The sequence below is a fragment of the Dasypus novemcinctus genome, chromosome 27, assembly GCF_030445035.2.
Source record: "Dasypus novemcinctus isolate mDasNov1 chromosome 27, mDasNov1.1.hap2, whole genome shotgun sequence".
Taxonomy (NCBI): domain Eukaryota; kingdom Metazoa; phylum Chordata; class Mammalia; order Cingulata; family Dasypodidae; genus Dasypus; species Dasypus novemcinctus.
The window spans coordinates 35,778,685-35,802,465 of record NC_080699.1 but is presented as its reverse complement, the minus strand read 5'-3'; the positions used below and the strand labels follow the sequence as shown (position 1 = coordinate 35,802,465).

General features: G+C 41.1%; 1 protein-coding gene across 3 annotated transcripts in view; it reads left to right on the top strand.

Moving 5' to 3' along the window:
* The first annotated feature begins 6,085 nt into the window (after positions 1-6,085).
* The window catches only part of CDON (cell adhesion associated, oncogene regulated), a 110,012-nt gene continuing 92,316 nt past the window's right edge, over positions 6,086-23,781 (top strand). Inside the window, exon 1 of one of the 3 annotated variants that reach the window (XM_004469246.5) lies at positions 6,086-6,239. The gene's annotated coding sequence lies outside the window, so the exon portion shown is untranslated. Of the gene's footprint in view, positions 6,240-8,857; positions 9,308-23,781 lie in introns of those variants that run through there. The other 2 variants (XM_012529318.4, XM_023591952.3) reach the window with 2 other exon arrangements.

Below are 23,781 nucleotides of genomic sequence, written 5' to 3'. Positions count from 1 at the left end.
TTTCTCATTTGTAATATGAATCAATGCTTAAAATAGTATTTGGCACACAGACTACCTAAGCATTCATTATTACAGTCGATCCCCATTATGTGTGAATTCTGTATTTGTGATTTACCTACTTGCTAAAATGTACTTGTGACCCCCAAATCAATACTTGTTGTGCTTTCGCAGTCATTTGTAGATATACATTGAGTGGCAAAAAAATTGAATCACCGGACACACACATTCCTAGCTGAAGCAGAGCAAGGTGATGCCCTGTCTTCCTGTTTCTGCTTTCTTATTGTTAAAAAGTGTTCTGTCTGTAGTATATTCAGTGCCACATTGTTTGCATGTTTGTGCTTTCTTTTATTTTGAGGAATTGGAGAATGAACCCGGGACCTTGTACGTGGAAAGCCGGTGCTTGATCGCTGAGCCACATCAGCTTCTCTGAATTGGCTTTATTCTCTCATTCGTTTCATTTTGCTTGTTTGTTTTTGTTTTTTCAGGAGGTACTGGGAATGGAACCTGGCACCTCCCGTGTGGGAGGTGGGAGCTCAATGGTTGAGCCACATCCATTCTCCCACATTTGTGCTTTTTGTTGGTGATCAGGCTGTTTAAAATGGCCCCAAAGTATAGTGCTGAAGTTGTGTTTAGTGTTCTTAAGGAAAAGAAGGCTGTGTTAGGCCTTAGAGAAAAAATATGTGTTTTAGATAAGCTTCATTCAGGCTTGCATTATAGAGCTGTTGGCCGTGAGTCTGATGTGAATATATCAACTATATATATTAGGTAAGGCATCCTTAAACAGAAACACACATAAAACAAGGTGATATATTGATCGGTTGATAAAAATGTTGTGAACAGAGGCTGGCAGGAAGCTAACCCTGTATTTCCCTTAGGAGTGTGGTTCAGTATTCACAAAATCTGTGTTGGTAGTGATTTTCTAGAACTACCACAAATAATGTGGATCAACCGTAGGATTATCTCTAACTTTTATTGCGTATGCCGTGCACCAAGCACTGTACTAACTGCTTATATGAGATTAATTCATCTCAATCAATCCTCCCAGCAATCCTATGAGGTAGGTCATATGATCAGCCCTATAAGAGGTTAAGTATTATTATCTCTGTTTCACAAATGAGGAAATCAAGATTCCAAGAGTTGAAGGGACTTGACCAAGGTCAAGAAGCTGGAATCACAGTTTGCAACAGGTCTGGCTGACTCCACCGTATGCACTCAACTGTTGTGCTCTTTTTGAAGACCTAGTTTTTTCAAACATTTATTTGGTATTATAAAAGACCTTTAGACTTTTTCACAACCTCTATCTGCTAACAACTGTTCTTTAAGCCTAAAGAAATCTCCTTTTCTTTTATCTGTCTACTTTCTCTATCATTTTCTCCAACCTTTTCCAGCTTACAGCCTGGATTCTGTGGTTGATTATTTAAATTATTTTCTCACTGATACTGTTGGATTATTCTCCTTCCTACGCATCTCTCAGCAAAATTCCAAATTTGGATCAGTGTTATGTTTTGCATTCTTTCCCTCCTACACCTGAGTGGTTAAGGTTTTTTTTCTCTAGTCCATCTTTCAATTTTTTTTTATTGTGGGAACATATATATGACGTAATATTTGCCATTTTAATCATGTCTAAGTGTACCATGCAGTGGCACTAATTACATTCACAATGCTGTGCTCCCATCACCCCATCCATTACCAAAACTTTCTGTCACCCAAACAGAAACTCTATTCATTAAGCAATAAATCTCCATTTCCTTCCTCCCTGTCCCCCACCCCCAAGCCCTGGTAACCTCTAATCTACTTTCAGTCTCTACAAATTTGCTTATTCTAGGTATTTCATATAGTTGGAATCATACAATATTTGCCCTTTTGTGTCTGGCTTATTTCACTTAGTCTAATGTGTTCAAGGTTCATCCATAACCTTTATCAGCACTTCATTCCTTTTTTGGCTGAGTAATATTCTGATGTATGCATATACCACATTTTGTTTATCTGTTCATCAGTTGATGGACGCTTGGGCTGTTTGCACTTTTTAGCTGTTATGAAAAATGCTGCTGTGAGTATTGGTATACGGGTATCTGTCAGAGTTCCTGCTTTCAGTTCTTTTGGATACATACTTAGGGGTGGAATTGCTGGGTCATATGGTAATTCTATGGTTAACTTTTTGAAGAACTGCCAAACTGCTTTCCAAGTGGTTTGATTTTGATGGAGAAAATCACACAGTCATGCAGAATCCATCACTACAAATTCATGGTCTTCAGCTCAGACAGTTCCTCAGCGCCATTCATCAATCTTTTTGTTTATTCTTGGTCATGTTCAACTCTCATTTTGTACAATGACTATTCCATACCTCAAGTACTTCCTCAAGCAACCTTTTCAATTTCCACACCTTGAATTTAGTGAACAACTTTCCCTCCAAATTCGACAGGATAATTGAGGCTTTGAGTTTACTGGTGTTTTACAAAGACCCATCTTTGGTCACAACTTTCTAGAGTTATATATTTTTCCTCAGGGATCTTCTCAATGTCCATGGAATCAAATACTACTTGAAACTGATGACTTTCAAATCTCTATCTCCAGCTTGGACATGTCCACCCAAAAGACACCTGTATGTGGAGGTCCCATGAATACCTCAAATTCAAAATGTTCAAAATGGAACACATGATTGTTCCCCGAAAGCCTGTATCTCCTGCGGGGCATTATGCACTTCCCAGGGCCCATGGGATGAAGGGGAGTGAACACTACTATGATAGTGTGAGTCTTTTGTGGATGCCAGAAAATCATGTCCTAAAGCTAGTTCATTCCTCTGTGTGGACACCTATTGTAGGTGGGACCTTTTCATTAGTTACAGTTAAGAGAACTTTTTTTTGATTAGATCACTTCAGGAGGGCATAACCCAGGGTGGGTCTTAATCCTCTTACTGGAGTCCTTCATAAACCGATGACTACTCAGAGAGGAGGCCTCAGGGGCATAGTGACTCCCCTCCCCCCGGGAAGCTGAGAGAAGGTCCTGGAAGCCAGAGGCTGAAATCGACTGAACCTGGGAAAAAGAAGATGATAGCGACACACAGGAGGTCAGACAGAACCCCCAGAGGCTGAGAGGGGGTCCCAGAGCCAGAGGCTGGAACAGGCTTCTCAGAGAAGCTGAGCGGGGAAGTCCCCGAGATGAGGAAGCTGAAACTGACAAGACCCGGAGGAGCCTGATGCCTTGATTTCGACATTTTCAAGGCCTTTACTGTAAGCTTGCAACCTCATAAATTCCCATTGTGAAAGCCAACCCATTTCTGGTGTACTGCCTTGGCAGCCTTTAGCAGATGAAAACAACTACCCACTCAAGCCAGAAGGTTGCTGTCATTTCCTTACCTTCCACATCCAATCCATTTCCAAGTCCTGCCAAAATTTTCTCTTGATTCTGGAATTTTCCTCCTCTTTTCTGACCTTTTTACTGCTGTCCTAGTTCCGTCTCTCTATTGAACTGGATTGCTTGGACTGCTTCAGAAGCTTCCAAATTCTTTGACCTCCGCCTTGGCTTCCCCAAATCTAATCCTCATCACTGCTGCTAGGTGAGCTTTCTAAAACACAAATCTGACCACACTGCACCCCCACTGAAAACCCCACTGCACTGACTCCCCGCAGCCTACAGGCTATGCTCTAATTTCTTAGCATGCCTACAAGGCTCTCTGTGACCTGGCCTCAGATTCTTTCTGCAGTGCCTTCGCTTATCCAACCCTCTGTGGTCCCTTACATGCTAGCTACAAGGGAGACGTGGCAGTGCTTTCGAACTACTTTGTCGTTTCTTGTCCTTATTCTGTTGTTCATTATGTCCCTTCTGCCTAAACAGTCCTTCCACACCTTCATACTTACCTGGCCAGCTCCACCCACCCTTCTTTCACCAATCACTTCTTTTGGGAAACCTTTCTTGACAACCCCACCCCCAAACTCCAAACAGGGTTAGCAACACTGCTGTTGTGTACCCACAGCTCCCTGTTCGTTGCCCTTAACGTGCCTCCTTGTACTTACTCACTTATGACTCTATCACGATTAGATTGTGAGTTCCTTGATGTGTTGCATTTCTTTACGTACCCTGATGCCTAGCCTGGGCATAGCATAGAGCACACTTTTAAAGTAAATGCTGAAGAAGTGAATGAATGATTCATGAATGAGAAACTATTTTGCATCTGAAATGATTTTGCCACAAATGAAGTAATCAGAGCCAACACACGCTGTGATTATTTCTACTTCAAGTCTGATTGTAAGCAACAGTAGACACGATAATACTTAAGTGGCACTGTGAGATCTGGTGGTGTGCAGAGTTAATCGGGCTCTGTTGGGGACTGAATCATGAAGACCTTACCGAAGTGTGCCCAAAACTGAATGAGGGTGGGCCTTGGTCCAAGGCGGCTGATGTCCAGAGGAGACATGGAAAAAGAAGCCACAGGGAGCAGCCAGAAGCTGGAAGTCAGTGGAACCCAGAAGGGAAAGGAGACGACATTGCCATGTATATTGCCCTGTACAAAGCCAAGGAACCCCAAAGATTGCCGGCCAGCTGGAACATTCCAATGCTGGGAGGACGCAAGCCTTCTAGCCTCTGAAACCACGAGCCGGTTCATTCCTGTTGTTAAGCCAGCCCATATACTGTATTTATTTTAGCGGCTGGGAAACTAATACAGTCCCCAAGATAGGACTCCAGTCTCAGTAAAGAAGCTGCTGTCATAGGGGAGGACTAGGATTCTGATAGTGACACGAGAAACCTGCAAGACGTCCATTCCATCCCCACAAAACCCTCCTTTAAACTATGTAGATCTCATTTGCTGAATGATATGCCATTTACTACTCCTTGTTAAAGGTTAATATGCAGATTCTTGGTTTGAATAAGTAAAAAACCGAATTGAGAACAAACTAGAGCTGGAGTTCTCCTGACTTTCTTAGGACCTAATGTTTTTTCACAAAGTCCCTGCATCTAGCTGAAGAAGTCCAAATTTGTTTAAACAATACCATATTTTCAAGGCATTTCTGCGAAATTCAAGTAAGAAGGTAAGGGAGACTGGCATATTTCTCGTTAAGTTTAATACTGAGTATCTTTGAACTTGAAGTACCATTAGGGCTCCTTTTGTAATTAAACTAATAGTAAGTAATGATGATAGTATAAAAAATGAGCTAGCAGTTAATAATAGTAGTAACATGGAAGTTACAGGCACTGAATGCCAAATTATCATATTTATACTTCACAACCACCTTTTAAAGTAGAAATTATTTTTTCCTTTTTCTGTTTGAATAACCTAGGTTCAGTGAGATCAAATAACTTGGGGCAGGTCCAACGGCCAACGTGGGAAGACTCTGGGCCAAAGGCCACCAGGCGACACAGTCTCTCCGCATTTAAAAGTCATGTTACCTGCTGTGTGTGTGCGGAGTGCAGGGATGGGTGAGGGGGAGAAATAGCTGAGGCGGCCTAAAAAAACTAAACATTACAAGTAGTGAAAAGGCTAAGGAACTTTAAGCGGTCGGAAGCGGTAGCCATAGGACAATCCCTGGGGAAGGTCCCAGAGAAGTGATGGACTAGCCGATCCCGAAGAGAAATAAGGTAGAGGAATTAGGGGCGTGGCCGAAGGGGAAAGGGCAGCCCATTTGTGGACAGGCCAGAAATGCCATCTGTCCGGGGAAGGTAAGAGTGAATGCAGGCATGACGGGCATCTCCGTGAACTGCTCGGACAACTCATGGTCATCTAGGCTAGACCAAAAGACACAGTCTCCCTTACCCGCTTGGGGCGGCCTTCTGGTCGGGCAAGCGGGGAGGTGCCTGGGAGGGTCCTGAGCAGCGCGTCCCCCGCCTCAAGCAGATGGTACGGCCCAGCCCCCGGCGCCGATCTGGCAGGCTGCGCGCGCACCCTCCGCACCGCTCCTCGCGTGCGCCGCGCGGGCTGGGCGCCCGCCCGGGGACGCGCCCGCGCGCCTCGGCGGGGAGGAGCGCGGCCGCGGGGGCGCGCGCCGCCGGCCCCGCCCCCGCCCCCCGCGCCCCGGGGCCCCGCTCGCGCGCGCGGCGCTCGGAGCCCGGAGCCCGCCGCCCACCGCCCGCCCCGCGGCCCCGCCCCGGCGAGAGGCGCCGCGCCCTCCCGCTGCCGGGCCCGGTGCATGGAGGGGCCCGTCCGGATCGCCGCCGCCGCCCGCGCGCGGGGGATGTCCTGGGGGCGGCCCTCGGAGCCGGCTGCCGCGCAGGAGGTCTGGGGGCTGAGCCGGCCGCGCCGAGAGGTGCGCGGGGCGGCCGAGCGGTGCGGGGCCACGCGGCTCGCGCGGGCGCGGGGAGGCCCGGGGCGGCGGGCGGGGTGCGCGCGGGGCCGGGTGCGCGCGGGGCCGTGCGCCGCCCGGGCAGGTGAGCGCGGCGTGGCGGGGAGCGGGGGCGCCCGCGCGCTCTCCCAGCGGAGCCGGGGCCCTCGCCTCGCCCCGTCTCCATCCCCGCCGCGCGCCTGCGAGAGACAGTGATTTATGTGGAGGGAGAAGCCGGAGAAATTCCCTGCACAATGTATCTTTCTCTGTCTTCACACGCTCCGCGACTTCCCAGCCCCAGGGAGCGTATTTTCCCTTCTCCGCTGTAAAGCTCTCTGTGGTTTGCATTATCATTTGCTAAATGCATTACAGCTCGCCATTTATTTCAGCCTGCAAGCTTCAGGACCTTTGTTGCTTTCTCTCCCCACCTCGGAATTTCAGTAATAAATCAAGGGGTGGGCGTGGGGGGCGGGTAGACGGACCCGCTCGCCCTTCCCGTCATTGTTCTCCCTCACCCCACCAAATCAGGTGGCAGGCCCCGGGGAGGGCGCTGCTCGGCCGGCAGCCTGCCTTTCCTCGGCCGGATGCGGAGGGTGGCAGGTGCTTTCGGGGCAGGCTGCTTTCCCAGCTGGGATCTAGAACGCGGGGAACCTCGTGCGCGGCGAGCCCGCCCTTGTGCCCTCAGTCAGACACCCTGGAACACAGGAGGTTGGGTCACAAGGTGACCTGAGATTTATTCCCAGGCCAGTGGCCAGTAAGGGTGCCAGCCTTCCCTGGTACCGTAACCCTCAGGCCCCCAGCCCACTCGTGGCGCACTGAATGCACAGTGTCTGTGCGAGGAGGTGGGGAGGGGGCGAGGAAAGCAACAGGGCTTGTGCCCAGTATAATTCTAAACGTTCTGTTACATGTTATAGCCCTTCTTCTTTGTCATCTCTTTTTAGCCGGAAAAGTGGGGAGGTAGATCAACTTTTAGGACACGATGCAAACCTTCGGAAAATTTCTGGGAATTTTAAATGAGTGCTTAACTAGAAAGCGTTCTTAGGAACCCAGAGGCACCCAATGCTGCAGGTTCTGTTAGGCATATGCGGAAGGGACCTGCCTCAGACTTTACGTTTTATGAGAAGGATGGAGAAAACCTATTTCATTTTGTAACGACGTGCCCTGGGTATGTGTTTGGCAGTGTGTAGAGCAGAAACATTTCTATTTCTATGTCAAAAAGCCCCATAAATGTATATTGTTTAACTTGAATGCAAAAGCTCGGATATAGTCTTTGGGAAATCTGGCTTTGTTTGAATAGTCAACCAGGGAAATCAGTTACTAGAGGTACTATGCTATTGTTTGTGTAGTAACTCACTTGGGATGCTTTGATTGATTGCTATGGTTCTCATCAACCTTCTCTTCTGTGGAAAGTATTTAAACAGCTTTGACTCTCAAGCCGCAAAGTACAAAGAGCCCTCAGGACGTGGAGCATACTCATCTAGCTTGTGTAGGTTGGCTTCTAAATCAATCTTTTGCCTTCCTTGCAGGTGGTTTGACTTTGCATGAAAGGAATTAAGTTCACTTTAAGATGGGACCTCCTCCCTCCCCCCCATCCACTAAGTGTGTAGAAGGAAGGCAGTAGGCTTTGCTCTGTAGAGCTCAGGTAAAATTTGTTGCCTGGAACTTGTGCTCTCCTCATGTTTTTTCCCTCTGCCCATATGTTTTCATGACTTTCCAGATGATTTCATTTATTTATTTATTTAGTCAGAATGGAAGTTGAAGTAAAATTTTACCGCTCTAGAAATGTGCGTGTTTGTTTGCTAAACGTTTACACTGACGACATGGAGATTGTTTCTAAGTGAAATGCTAGGGAAATGATTTCAGAAATTCATCAATAGCAGGCTGGGACATAAAAAGAATTAACTAATTGCCAAGGTTATTGTAACATGTAGTTACGTTAGCTCTCACCTGGTTATTAGCGTTTGTACTGTAGAGGTACGGATAAACCTCGCATGGAGAGTGCACAGGAGTTGCCTGCGAGGTAGTCCTCTTTAGGGAAATTATCTTAATACTAACTAATTGGCTTAGAAAGGGAATTTGGAGTCAGGTTGCTTTGCAGGACTTGCTTTGACTGTTTTTTGCTTGGTGCTTTTTCAAGATAGTTTAACTTGGATTGAATTAAAGGTTTTATTGCTTTTATTGAAATTTTCATGTATGTAAACATTCCGTTTGATAAATTTTTGTGCTTTGGCATTCATCCACTTTCAAGAGAATGAGAAAGAGGGCTTTTACTTGTTTCTTTTCAGTTTTTACGAGAAGTGGTATATGGAATATACTTAGTGCCACTTTGAAGATATTGGATTACAATGAAACGAAAGACTTTTTTTTTTAATCCTTCACGTTTTCCCTCATTGTTTGTGCTCTTTCCCCCATTGTCAGGCTTAAAACATACAGTATCATTGTCATCTGTCCCCTGAATAATGGTCCTGAGGTGATATTATTAATGTGGCTTTTTAAAATCAAACTAATTATACTGGCCTAAAAGAGCCACATGTGTGTGATTCTAGCTGCCTGGTGCCTTTTGAGAGCCCTGGAGACAAGCTAGTGAATAGAGCTGAAAATTCATTCTGTATTTGATTAAATGGAACAGACTCGCTGCTCCTTACCCCAGCGGGGGCTACGAGATCTCTTGATCCCCGAAGCGGCTCGGAGACCCTGGGAATTCCATTAGCGAGCACCTGAGGAATTTCTGCCCTGCAGTGCCTTTTTTGTATGTGTGTATGTGTGTGTGTGGAGAGGGAGTGGAGCCGAGTGGAGCTGGGAGGGGGGCGGAGAGAAGGCTGCCTTAGAAGACTCCATATGTTAGCAGATCTAAAATCAAGGCATGACTTAACAGCTTATCTTGTAAGAGAAAAGCCCAGCCCCAAGGCTGACTGCTAGGCAGGGCTGTGTTACAGGCAGAGCTGTGCTCCTGTGTTTTTAGCACCGGAGTGAACTCCACTGTTAAGTACAGAAAGTCACTGCTCTGCTCTGCTCTCCCTCCGAAGCACAAGCATATACACGTTGCAGACTTGGTAAGTTTTTTTTTTTCTTTGAATGATCTTTTGATAAATATGTAAAGTTACAGTTGGGTCTTGCCTGTGAAGGTTGATGTAGTGTTTTAATGACATTTTAAACTGAGGGCAAAATCAGACTTTTCTGGGAGGCAGATTGTTTTGCAGAGATGAAATGCTGGTTTGAACAGGCATATTTCAGTTTACCATTTTGTTTTTATATGATTTTCTGGTGTTTTTTATTACATTATTATTACAGAATTTAAATTCTTTTAGGGTCTCTCTTTTCTGTTGTCGTTTTAAGAATTCTATCGGAGTGCTAGTCTTTTTAAGGCATTGCTTTGCAGACTTGCCAGCAGCCGCAAGTAAATGAAAATCTGTCTACCAAAAATATTCTGTAAAATCTTTGGAGCAAAATTTCTGAGAAACATTGGTGTGTCGTCTCCCCTCCCCACTTCCACCCATCCCACCCCAAGTAATTTTTGGATACAGACATTTTTCAGAGTATTAACCCAGTTTCTTGTCTGTTCTTCAAGGAAGACCATTTCTAAATCTTGGATGGTGTAGTTATTGATTTTCTTTTTCTGGGCATAGTTAAAAGTGAGTGTGAATTCCAGTGCTTGAAGTTTTCAACTAATGCAGAGTGCAGTGGCATGCTTGATGGTTAATTTGTTATGTTTTGTTCTTGACTAAATTCATGTCGTGTATAGTGCACAGTTCTTTCCATCCTGCTCCCATGTAGTGCTGCCCCCAAGTTCTCACAATACAGTGTTTAAAAAATAAAGAAGTCTTTTTGAGGCTCTTTAATTTTTTTCCCACCTTAACCCTGAGCAGACCTCCTACCAGTATGAGAGGACTCTTGAATGGACTGGCGCAAACACTAACGTTAGCATTGTGCCTCTTGGTTCCCAGTTATTCGGTTCCTTTGCTGTGTGCTGTATTTTGATGCCCAGAGATAATAAAAACTCCCCCAAAGAACATTTTGTTCTACATACGGGTTGGAACGTGAGTAGGGGCTTCATTTCTTAAGAGTCAGTGCTGTGCCTTTTCATGATAGAACTAAGAAATTGTTAAGCAGCTTGATCCAGCTAACTTGAGAGAAAATAACAACATACTGATTGTTTTATTGAACTTAGGTTAGGTATGCTGCTTAGGTTTTGTTGCTTGGAACTGCGTGGTTGATTTTATTTTTATATTACCTTCATACACAGAATTAAGTTGGCATGAAGCTGGCTTTTTATCTAATTTTCAGGCACCAGCTTACCTCTTTGTATGTGACCTTGGACAGTGATTTTGACCTAAGCTTTGGGTTCCTCATCTGTAAAGTGGAGATAAGGACAATAGTATCTCTTACCACTGTAGTAGGGATTAAATCAGATAGCGAAAGTAAAAGCATTGGTATATAGGAAACCCTTCATAAATGCTAGCTGCTTTTGTTATTTTTATTAACCCCGGCTGCACATGTTAGTGTGTTACTTTGATCCTAGAAGTGATTTCTTTGAAGTACTAAATAATGAGGCATTCTTGGAAGTTAGTAACAGTGTGGGCACATGTAACTGCTACAGTTTTCTTAATTTGCAGTTGAGACTTAAAAGGCACTTGACAACAGTATTTGATTTTTTTCCCAGTTGAGGTGTAATATACATATACATAATAAGCATAATACACATAGTATCCTAAATGAACAGATAGAGGGATTTTTATCTCTGCACGAAACTCTGATCACCTTTACCCAGATCAAGACTTGAAACAATTTCCTCCACCTTCGAAGGCTACCAGGTGTCCCTTCCAGCAGTGACCCTCCCACGTCCTCCCTTGTCTTGCAGGCAACCATGGTTCTGGCTGGTCTCTCCTTAGACTGGATTTCCCTGTTCTTGAACTTTATAAAAGTGGATTTTTGTAGTGTCTTGCATCTGGTTTCTTGGATTGCTCTGTGTTGTTGTGTACAATAGTAGTCCATTCTTTTTTTTTTAATTGTAGAATCTTTTGTGTTATTTTGCAATTCGTAGCAGTTCGTTTTATTGGCACATCAAGTACATGGTCATTGGGGAAAAAAAGAAAATGAAAGCCATTTTCCTAAATTATTTGTAAGTCAGGTCCCAGTGGCTATCGTAGACAAATAACCGTCACCTTGTTTTATACATAAACTGGGTTGAAGGTAATATAATTGTCACCAGTCATAATTCCATAAACATATCCTTCGATAACTGCCTTCATTTTTTTTTTTGTTTTTAGGAAGGGAGGGAGAGAGCCTCAAAATAGGGGAGAAAGATCATGTAAATTATTTATATCACGCACACTCGGATATAATGTTGTAGTCAACACTTAGAAGCGTGTGGAAGTCATCTCTAGCCCAGAATTAATGTAATATTCTTTTGGTTGGAAACAACACAGTGAAAGGTTTACTTAAATTATGAAATGTGAAAAAAAACCCGACACCAAAAGTGGGAGAGAAAATAGAGCTAGGATATTACTTTATAGGAACATTTTGAAGGATAGGACTATACACTTACATTAGGAAAAAGTTTTGCCTACTAACCTTCTTAACAATTGTGTTTATATATTTTGAGTGTTTCTTTCTCTTGTTGGACTTCCCTAATATGGTAAATTAACTTTATTTCACCAAATAGTGAGGCAAGAATACAAGAGTGTATTGTTGAATCAGACTTAAACAAATCTTGGATGGGAATATGGTTGAGGTTGGTGGAGTTGGTATTTCTCTTTTCAGAAATGTTGGAGAAGTTGTCTAGTGTGCTGCTTGAAGACTAGGTGCTTTGCTCTCAGGAGACACTGCATATTTCAGTATTTGTAATTTTATTAAATCTTCCTGTTCACATACAGCCTTGTGCAGGAATGGGTCCTGGACCCCCAAGGGACAAGTTGTCCTCTTTTCTTCTTCAATCAGACTGCCAGTGGCCATGACATAAATGGGGCTGCGAAGAGTTGAAATGGTGATGCAGGATTCATTTTTGGTAGATATGGGCACTTACAGCAAAACATCATTTTGGAGAAAGAAAATTTGCTAAATTCCCGAACAGCCACTGGATAAGTAAGCGTTTCAAGCCACCCCTAGTTTCATTTGGGGGCTGTCTCTACCTGCTGGCTCATTTCACTTTAAATGTAATCCTTAGTTTATCACTAGCAAGGAAATACTACATTGTCTCTGAATCTTTCTTACTTAAAAAGAAAAGAGACTTTCCAATATTCTAAGTGTATCAGTGTGAGAAATGACTGTTTCTTTGTGTATTGTACTTGTGTAGGTGCACATCTGAAGATATGCTTGAGGCTGTTGGCACATGATAGGTTCCTTTTATCTTATTCTTTGTTGGTCCAGCTATTTGTTCATTCTTACAACAAATCAGATGTAAATGTAAGATGTAAAATGTAAAAATTGATTAATGTGTCTCTCTCCTATCCAAACTTTTCTACACTTGAATTTGGAGAGAAATCAGTCATACAGGGGGAGAAAGGCTGATATCAGTGATTTATTAAAAAAAAACCCAAAAAACCCCACAACTATTCCAGGAGGTTTTCTGGGGTCCATTTGATATTTAATCTAACCTTGTACACATCTTATATCTACAAAGGTAGTACTTTATGTTAATACTTGATATTTAGAATGATTAAAGGGCGTGTAGAATCTTGAATCACCCAAATTTTTTTCTCTCCTTTATAAAGCAGGAAAATATCCTGAGTTTTTACTCTTTGTGTGCTTATGTTTATGTCTGTAACCCTCCTTAGCCTCCCTGGAACCTAGAAATGGGTCTCTCATCTCTTCCCTATTAATGATACTCTTACCTTCCACTCTCCTGTTCCAAATTTGGGACTGGGAAGAAAGGAGATTGAGAATGAGACCAAAAAGCCCCAGTGATTGATTCCCTGCTTAGAGCACTCCTGCCCTGAGTCCCTAGCCCCTGTCTTACTCTCCCCCCACCAGGGCATCTGTTTTTCCTACCACACCCCAGAGCCACAGTCTTCCTAAACTGTAGATCTGATCACGTGACTGCTCTCCCTAGAAGCCTTCAAAGGCCCCAAATCTCTTACTAAAGCCCTGCCTTTGGAAGGGTACCTAGGGTTCCTGAGCAGCTCGGTGCTTCTTCCGTCTGCCTGCCAAGGCTGTACCTTGCCTTCCCTCCTGCAGGCCTGGGAATGCCTCTCCCCGTACCATCGCGCGCACCTGCCCATCTCACCCTCAGCCCACGCTTCCAGGATGGACAATGGGATGTCCCAACCCCGCTAGCACCCTTTCACTCTTCTCCTTGCACCATCCCTAACAAACACCGAACATTCAGGACATGTCCTGAATACACCTTTGTGCTAGAGCAGAGATTCCCAAACGCTAATATGCATTTGAATTCCTCGGAGGATGCACAGTTGCACATTTTGACTCAGGAGGGCTGAGGGGGAGCCCGGGATCTGCATTTCTAATCATTTCCAAAGGGTGTTGATGAAGCTGGGTGGACCACATTGAATAGCAAGGTGCTAAAGTGTCTTCTTTAGGTCCATGAGTTATTTCAGTGCAGTTTTGCTCTTAAAAATCCAGCAGAAGCAATGACCGTCTAGTTATGAAAGAAAGCTTTTTTTTTCATTTCTAAATTAAATAAAAATAATTTTTTATTGAAGTATAGCGTTCCTACATGAACATACATAAACAGTAAGTGTATAGTAAAAGTTGTCAACTTACAAAACAAACATGCTTATCATCATACAGGGCTCCCGTACATCTCCCCACCACCAACACCGTACATTGTTGTGAAACATTTGTTACAAACTATGAAAGAGCATTGTCAGAATATTACTACTAACTATAGTCCACATCTTACAATGCTGTATTTCCTCCTAACCCGCCTGATTATTAACACCCCTGTATTAGTATTAAATACTTGTAATTCATGAGAGAACATTCTCATATTTGTGAAAGAAAGCTTTAGACAGAGAAAAAAAATAGTTAAATGATGAAGATACTGGGACATCTATTGTCATATTATTACTGGAATGCTTGTGAAATAGTTTGCATATTTTAGCAATTTTATATATTTAAAATATTGCATATTTTGTTTGGTGCAACATTATCCAGTGCCTAGAAAGCTGACGTCATGCTTGTTTTTATTCATTCATTCATTGATTCATTTATTTTTTAAGGGAAGCTATTTCTTATTTTATATTATTTTAAAAGAAACAAAACTTGAAATAGATAGCATATTAGTTTGCCAGAGCTGCTATGACAAATACCACACAGGGGGTTGTGTTTGTTTTTAAAATACTGCCTATCTCAGGGGCTCTCCTGTGTATATAATTGCTATACATACCTTCTGTCTCTTGCCAGGGAAATTTCTGACAGTTATTGGCTTTTTATGGTATCAGAATGAAGGTAATTAGTACTTTCTATCTTATCATAATTTGATATCTGTTCAGTGAGCCATTGCACACACTGCCTGGTTGGGGGTAAAACTGGCAAGGGGATGAATGTGTAATGGATCAAATACTAGTTTTAGCAGCCCATGAAATTACCATGGTGACGTCAGGACTTGGCAACCTCTCTTATTCTAAGAAAAAGAAAAAGAGCATCACAAACTGGGGATAAGAGATTTTTCTTTCCCATTTATTTTGGCTTATTTTCATGGTTGAGGCCTCAGGGCTTGTGCATAACAAAAGAACAGCCTGAGAGTTAGGGAGTGAGCGTGGTTTCAGCTGGTGTGGACATGCTGCTAATCACTCACCCCGTCTCAGTAATTTAACTCATCCTTCCAGATTGGGGACTGTGTGGGTGTGGAGTGAGAAGGAGGAATCCTCATTTATGCAATGGGTTTAAACTTCATTATTTGGATGGCTATATTACACAGAATGCAATCTCTCGGAAAAGCTCAATGCTTGCTCCTTAAGTTTGTTCGCCCAACATCAAGATCCTGTGTGGGTGAATGTCTGACTGTGATCAGGTGTGTGACAGTTCAGTTTTGGAGGAATGGTGCTATTTATTCCTCCATATGAAACACCTATAAAATATCATGGTATTATCAGTCAGATCAGTTGGATTTGATATACTGTGTCCCCCTTCCCATTTGATCTTGTTTGCTGCTATTGTGAAATTAGTTTTAGATGTCACCAGGATTTAATGACAACTCATACACAGGGATTTCAATTTGGTGTCTTAGCGTTCAGCAGTGGTTTCAGTAGACCTTGAGACTGATAAATCCTAAAAGGTTTTTATGGTTCTTAGTTTATTAATGAACTCCTGACTAGAGGTACACAGAAGTCTTAATAGTATGTTGTACCCATGGTCTAGCGTGTGGATTCATCTTCTGTGTGATCGCCTTTTTAAGAAGGTCTTTTTATTGTTTTCTTCCATTTTATCTTCTTGAATGTGAGTCCAAAGCTTAAAGGAAAGTTTTGTTCTACAGTCAATAAGATTATAGTGAGATTCTGCTGAGTTGCTCCTGATGGGTTAATATTTTAAACCTAATTCTTTCTCTTTCTGTCTCTTTCTCTCTGTGGACATATTTTCAAGTCATAGTACAATCCGATTATAATAGTTCTGATTTGATTCCTGTTTCTCTGAAAATTAAGCATATTCTCAAAGTTTTTTTAAGTACAAGTCCTTTTTTGAGGTTAAAGCAAAAATGAATAGATCAATCAAACTTCTATCCTGAGTATCTAATTCCAATCTCTAGTTGCTATGGTTTTTTTTTAATTAGAAAATTTGTAGGTTTACAGAAAAATCATGGAGAAAATAGAATTCCCACATAACCCCTTTCCCCCCATCATTAACACCTTTCATTAGTGTGGTACATTTGTTACAATTGATGAAAGAATATTATTATGATTTTACTATTAACTATAGTCCATGGTTTACATTAGGGCTCACTGTTTCTGATGTACAGTCCTATGGTTTTTATTTTTATTTTTATTCTGGTAACAAACGTATCCTAAAATTTCCCCTTTCAACCACATTTGAATATCTAATTCAGTGTTGTTAATTACGTTCACAATGTTATGCTACCATCACCATGTTTTAAATTATTTTTTTAGTCGGTTTTCTTTTTTTTTATAGGACATTGCAGTAGTCCCGTTTTAATTATAGACCTTTATAGGTCTTCCTATAATTTTCTTTTTTTTAAAAAATTATTTATTTATTTATTTTTTTAAATTACATTATGAAAAATATGAGGTCCCATTCAACCCCACCGCCCCCGCCCCCCACTCCCCCCACAGCAACACTCTCTCCCATCATCATGACACATCCATTGCACCTGATAAGTTCATCTCTGAGCATCACTGCACCCCATAGTCAATGGTCCACATCATAGCCCACACTCTCTCACGTTCCATCCAGTGGGCCCTGGGGGGATCTATAATGTCCCGTAATTGTCCGTGAAGCACTATCCAGGACAACTCCACGTCCCGAAAATGCCTCCACATCTCATCTCTTCCTCCCGTTCCCCACACCCAGCAACCACCATGGCTACCGTTCCCACACCCATTCCACATTTTCTCTGTGGACATTGGATTGGTTGTGTCCATTGCACATTTATGTCAAGTGAGGGCTTAGATTCCATATGGGTACTGGATGCACTCCTCCCGCTTCCAGTTGTAGACACTCTAGGCTCCATGTTGTGGTGGTTGACCTTCTTCAACTCCATGTTAGCTGAGTGGAGTAAGTCCAATAAATCAAAGTGTAGGAGCTGAAGTCTGTTGAGGCTCTGGGCCTGGGCCTATAATTTTCATCTTATAGTTTAGAGCTAAAGTTTTTTCCTCCTATGGCTAACTCAAGCCTATTTTGAATCATTATAAGATGGATTGTTAACTGTGGTCTCCTATTAGACTAGCAAATGCGGTTGTCATTATTTGTTATTTCTTTTGTGTTTGAGGATACATTTTAAAAGAGCTATTGTCATAGTGGTTAGGTCTTAAAATAATATCACATTTGTTACCATGACAGCAGCCGCAGTGGGGCTTTTAACCATGCACTACAGCTTGTATGGAGGTTTGATATCAGTGTTTTGTGGCCTCAGATAAATTTTTTAGCTCAGGGATTTGACGACATGCGTATTATTGATGTTAATTGGAGTCTTGCTGCATAATTCTACCCTGCTTGAAAATAACAGTAAAAACTGTTTTAAAGAAAATTTGCCAATGCTTGACTTGTTATTTTGGGATTTCTCTGCCCACATAGGTATATTACAGGGGGGGAAAGATAGGGAAGTTGTTAGCCCTGGAGAACAAAGACATTAATGTTTGGTTAGATTCCTGTTTTCTTAGGCAGGTAGCAAATATATAGAGAATACCTAATAGGCTTTGATTACAGATGTCAGCTGGCCGTGGAACCTCACTCACAGGCACCCCACATCAATCTCCAGAGGCTTTCAACAACCAAGAATGAGAAGCTCAGTTCTGAGTTTGTCCTTTGTGTAATTAAGGATTTTTTTCCTTGTCATGTTGAAATGTGAGTTTTCTGGAAAATCTCCTTTCACTTGACATTTAGCAGGCAAAGTCCGCATTTGCCTGTGAAGGTTCTGTCTTATTCACTGAGAAATACTAGCATCTTTTGTGTCTGATTCACCTAGACTGAAAATGTACTGAACATTGGGTACATTGTACGTGGGCAATTTGACGATAAATAATATGGCACAGGCACGTTATTTGGTGACAAAGGAGTGAAATATTCCTTCTGCAGAGCAAATCCTTGTCTGTTGGGATGCCCTGCAGATTTTGTGTGTGTGTTGGGGAGGGGGGAGTTTATTGGCAATTAAAAAAATTCTTACTGTGTTTTTTCTTTTTTTTTTAATTATCTTTTTTTTTTAAGATACATAGATCCCACAAAATGTTACATTAAACAATATGAGCGGTTCCCATATACCCCACTCCCCACACCCACCACTCCTCCTGTATCGACAACTTCTTTCATTAGTGTGATACATTCATTGCTTTTGATGAGTATGTTTTGGAGCGCTGCTGCACAGCACAACAGTGGTGCCTCCAGGGGATTGGGAGAGGAAAGTTGTAACTTGTGTCTGAGCACAGACAGCGATGAGGACCGAGGACACACCCTGCCCTGCCCTCAGTTTCCCTCTTGAACAGTTACTATTTCAACAGTCGCTCCTCTCATTTTGTGGTTCTTTTTATTTCATATACAGAATAATTTTCTCTTTCCCTCTGTTTCTGATGCTGATTTTTAAAAAAATGACATTTAAAAAAACCCTTTATACTTTGCAGGGTGTTTTTACAGTTTTTTTTTCTTATTCTTCTACTTAGAATAAATATATGAGAGTAAAATTTTCATGAGAATGGAAATCATGACGACAATAAATGGCTGATATTGGTATCAAATACAAGAATTTTTATCTCTCTCTGCCTGGCGGTGGAAAAGGGTGTTTATTTGAAATTTTAGTTTTTCTTTTTAGGTGTGTTTTAGGTTATAAGTGCACATTTGTATGTGTATATGCTTCAGAACAATAAAATAATGACATTCAATTAAGAAAAAAGGTTTTTTTTGTCTGGCATTCTCAAGTCATATTACAATCTGATTATAATAGTTCTGATTTGATTCCTGTTTCTCTGAAAATCCAAACCCTGGATTCTAGATTCTGTTGATCTAATGGAAAATATTGACATGAGTGTTGCCTAAGATGTGATTTACTCCCTGGTGTCTTGTATTTTTTAAGCTCTTCCCTTAAAGGGGTCGTTTCATTTTTTCTAGACTTTCTTTCTAAAACTTTTTTTTAGAGGAGGCAAAATAGTTGGTGCTTAGAAGTCTATCTCAGCTGAAAATGAGATTCGAAAGTCCTGCCCAATTATATGTAAAGTTAAGAAAATTTGCAAAGGGGACTTTTTAGAAGTAAAGCTCGTTTTACATGTGTCTTTGCTTTTGGAATGAATTTAAAATCTAAATGGATATGGTCTTTCTCTTATTTTAACAGTTTTTTCCATGGTACCCCTGCATCTCAAACTTTTGACACATGATATCGAAACAGAATTTGGATTTTCATTTCGTGGCTATGTTAGAAAATGAATTCAAGCTCTGCAGTTTTAAGTGATTCTTTTAATACTGCTTCAATTGTTAGCTATTTCTGTTTTGTCTTAGATCACTGTATGATGTGGGCTAAAATGGAAATAATGCTACAAGTATTGAATGATAACTGAATTGCATTATTTTGGTGTAGATTTTTGAAAAAACGATTAACTGCTTAATGAGAGTTTCAGAATGGTTTTGATGACCAGATAGAGAAGGAAGGAAAGAAAATTTTTTTCTTAAAGCCAAAGTTTGCTCTTCCTTCCTTAGTCGGAGGAAAGCCTGAGGCTGTAAGAGCAACGAAGTCCAGCTCCCAGGGAGAGGTGTGAGGCTGTTTATTTTCACTCTGGAGATGTATATACTACAGAAGGAAAACTCTGGCCTTGCTTAACCTAAGCAAGTCATTACTTATCTACGATCTGGCAAGCAATTTGATTAAGGTTGACAGAGCTCATATAATATCAGAACCAGGCCCTCTCTTAATGATTGATGAGGCTTGTCTGTAAGGTTGTGTGTTTTTTTTGGTTGTTTTTTTTTTTGTGGTGTTAGAAAGAAGAAAAACTGAACAAGAATAAATACTCATTCGGATCGCTAATTGCCAAGTTAAACCAAGTCCATTATGTAGTTTTACCTACAGTGGGTAATATGCATTAACCTGTAAGTTATTTTTTAAGGGTATAATTAAATGGCTTTGAAATAATAATAATATAACCTTTTTAGGTCTGCAGGTTAATTTGGCTTTCAAATGATAAATGGTTGAGATTTTAGAGCTCCTGTTTGATATCTTAACATCTTTCTTAACATGGTTTTCTTTGATGTTGGGTATTCTTCAGTATAGTGGAATTTTTAACCTGTAAGGAATTTTCTTCTTTATTCTCTCATGAAATTGAGTCATTTGAAAGTAGTTGGCTTTATTTGGGAATTTTCAACCCCTAGCTTTTATTTTATTTTATTTTACTTTATTTTTTTTTACTGTAGTAAAATATACATAATATAAAAATCATTTGAATATGTATGATTCTGTGACATTAAGTACACTGAAAGTGTTGTGTAACTTTTACCACCATCTTTTTCCAGAGCATTTTCATCATCCCAAACAGAAACTTGTATCCATTAATCAGTAACTCCCCATTTCTCCTTTCCCACAGTCCCTGGAAACCACTCCTCTCCTTTTGTCTCTCTGAATTTGTCTGTCTTGAGCATTTCATGTAAGAGAAATCATATACATTATTTGTCCTGTGTCTGGCTTATTTCATTCGATGGGATGTCTTTAAGGTTCATCCATGGTGTAGCATGTACCAGCGCTTTCCTTTTTAAGGCTGAGAAATGTTCCAGTGTATGTAAATGCCATGTCTTATTTACCCTTCTGCTGATGGACATCTGGGTTGCTTCAGACTTTTGACGATTTGTGAATGATGCCGTGGTGACATTCTGTTCAAGTCCCTGTTTTCAATTCTTTGGGTTGTATACCTGGAAGTGGAGTTGCCAGGTCGTATGGTAATTCTATGTTTAATTTTCTGAGGAACTGCCAAACTGTTTTCCACAACAGCTGCAACCATGTACATTCCCACCAGCAATGTACAAGGGTTCCTATTTTTCTACAGCCTTGCCAGCACTTTTTATCTTCTGCTCTTTAATTTAAATTCAGTGTTTAAATTTCTGACATGAATTATGTATTCAATAAATGTCTGTGGAAAGATTAAAAATAAAATAAATAAAAGCTGTCCTAGGCTTGAAGGTATGAAGTGGTATCTCATAGCTTTGATTTGCATTTCTTTAATGGCTAATGATGTTAAGCATCTTTTCTTGTGCTTACTGGCCATTTGTATATCTTCTTTGGAGAAATGTCTATTCAAATCCTTTGGCCTTTAGAAATTGGGTTGTCTTTTTTTTTTGTTGAGTTCTTTATATATGTTCTGGATATTATACACTTATCAGATAGACATAGGATTTTCAAATATTTCTTCCCATTCTGTGTTGTCTTTTCGCTTTCTTGATAAAGTCCTTTTTTTCTGGAGGTATCAGAAATTGAACCCAGGATCTCATACATGGGAAGCAGGTGCTCAACCACTCGAGCTACATCTGCTCCCCACAAAAGTTTTTAATTTTGATGACGTCCAAAATTACTGCTCAGGCTTTTGGAGTCATATCTAAGAATCCACTGCTGAATGCAACCCCTTGCTTTTTAACCATAAGAAAATGATTTGAACATCTGTAAAAACGTATATGGGCCATTGAGTGTTGCTGCTGACCTCTTTGCTAAACTATTTGTTCCTTATCTCATTCTAATTTCTAACTAATTGATTCTCTGTGTGACTGGAATGTGTGACCATGTTCTTGGCAGCACTTTAAATCATTAGTCTGTGCAGTGCTGAGTCCAGCTAGCAAAGACCTTTCCCTTTATAATCATTCATAAGTTAGTTAGTGGAACTAGATACAGTACTGGAAGACAACCCCACCCTTATTTTAAGTAAATTTAGGATATGGAATTTCCAGATTAGGGGAATGATTGAATTAGGAACAAAGTAGTTTTATATGAACGGAAGCCTTAACCTAGGAATTTTCAGCTAGTGTATCATCATGATTTAGACTAGGGTGGACCCTGGCGTCCAAGTGCTGGGAATCAAAGCCAAACTTCTCTGTATTCTAGCTGTGCAGCTGGTGAGCTACCTCTCTGCGCTCTAGTTTCCTCATCTCTCTGATGGTATTTCCTAGGGTTTTTGGATTATCTCAGCGAAGCCTCACAGGTAAAGTGCTTTGGGCACATGGCAGGTGCTTAGTATAAGCACTTGCTGCTACTGTTGTTATTATTGTTTTGTGTGAGGTATACCCCAATAATACTGAAAAAATTAAAAAGCTCATTCAATGAAAAATATTTATGATTATTTACTTATTATGGGTGAACCATATTAAGATGGGATCTTTGTAATACCTGCATTCCCCATGTTGTATCAAGCAATGCCATGGGCTGTTTCTTGAAAATTATTAGAGCAGGTGTGGGTTTATAGAAACACCTTGCGGGCAGCACCCAACTCCCACGTACCCCCTCTCAGACACAATGCCATATGCTCTTTTGGGTTTGGCATACCAGGGCGCCCTGTTCTGGGAGGCTATTCAGATCTTTTCTTTTTACCTGTTTTGAAACTTTCTTTGTACATGGTACTCTATACATCATTTGATCTTCACGGGTCCCAGATATGATTCCAAAACACAAATATAGGTTGGGCACTGAAGCCTGGGGGTATGTCTTCGCTGTCTGGCTGATGGTCCAGAGTACGCTTACAGTAATTTGAGTGTCATCAGTGTGAAAACTCAGTAAAATTTTTTTTTGTCAATGAATTACATACCTCCAAAAATCCACCTGCAGGTTCAAATAGAGAAAAAGACTGAAAACCTGGTAGGTCTGAGAATATTTTGAGAACAGAAAGTAACGGGAAGTGAGTGGAGGCATGAAAGCAGACATACTCAAGGCCTGGCTTTCCTTTGGGAAGCTGTGTGTGTACAAAGGGGAAACCTTAGGCCCTGGGTGGCCCTGGGTTCAAATCTCATGCTGTCATCTATTAGCTGTAGAATCTTGGGCAAGCTACCTGAGCTGCTTGTGTTTCAATTTCGTCATTTGTCAAACGGAAACACTAATACCTATCTTTAAGGTTGTGGTGAGGACTGGTAGTAATATATGTAAAATCTTTGACCCACAAACTTGGTAGCCATTATTAGTATTTGGGAAAATTAATCTCATAGGCCAGGTGTTTAGTAAGATGTATAAATATATATTTTTTTCACAAAAACCAATTATTTTCTGCCTAGTGGAGGCAAGAGGCAGGGGTTGGAGTGGAGTCAGAATTTCTTGGTCAAGTGACCTGGAAATTGGTCTTGGTTACCTAACAGCATTTCCAAGCGACCCGCCAGTGGGGATATTTTGTGACTCTCCTGTGCTGAAAGAGAAAAGTGACTGAAAAGTACCGAGTAAAGCATTTGAGTCTTTTTCTGATAGTTCTGATTTAAATACTTGTACACTATTTGAAAATCTTCATTTCATAGCTACTAATCATGAAGACAGAACTTACTTATTTAGCTAGATAAATAAGGAAATTGATATTATATTTCCTTAAACGGACAGGGAAGGACTAATCCACCTCACATATATGGTTAAATTAAATCTTGTAGCAGATTGCTTAAAATGTACTTGACTTTGCTTAGATATTTATTTACCAATTTCAGGACTTTAAAAAAAAAAAAATGTTGGCAGGACATTGGACTGATGTCCTTAAGAAGATCTGATGGTTTTAAGAAGATCTAAAACTGGGTTGCCCCATTTAAGTTACCCAGTACTCTTTTAAGTGTATTTAAAATTCTACTCAGTGAGCTATCTTCCTAGTTAGTGCTAGCATTAGGTGGTACAATTTTGTCTCAGTGTTCCTTGCTATACATGATTTTGACTATACAGAAGTTCATATCATGTTAAAAAAAACAAACAATCCTGATTTTT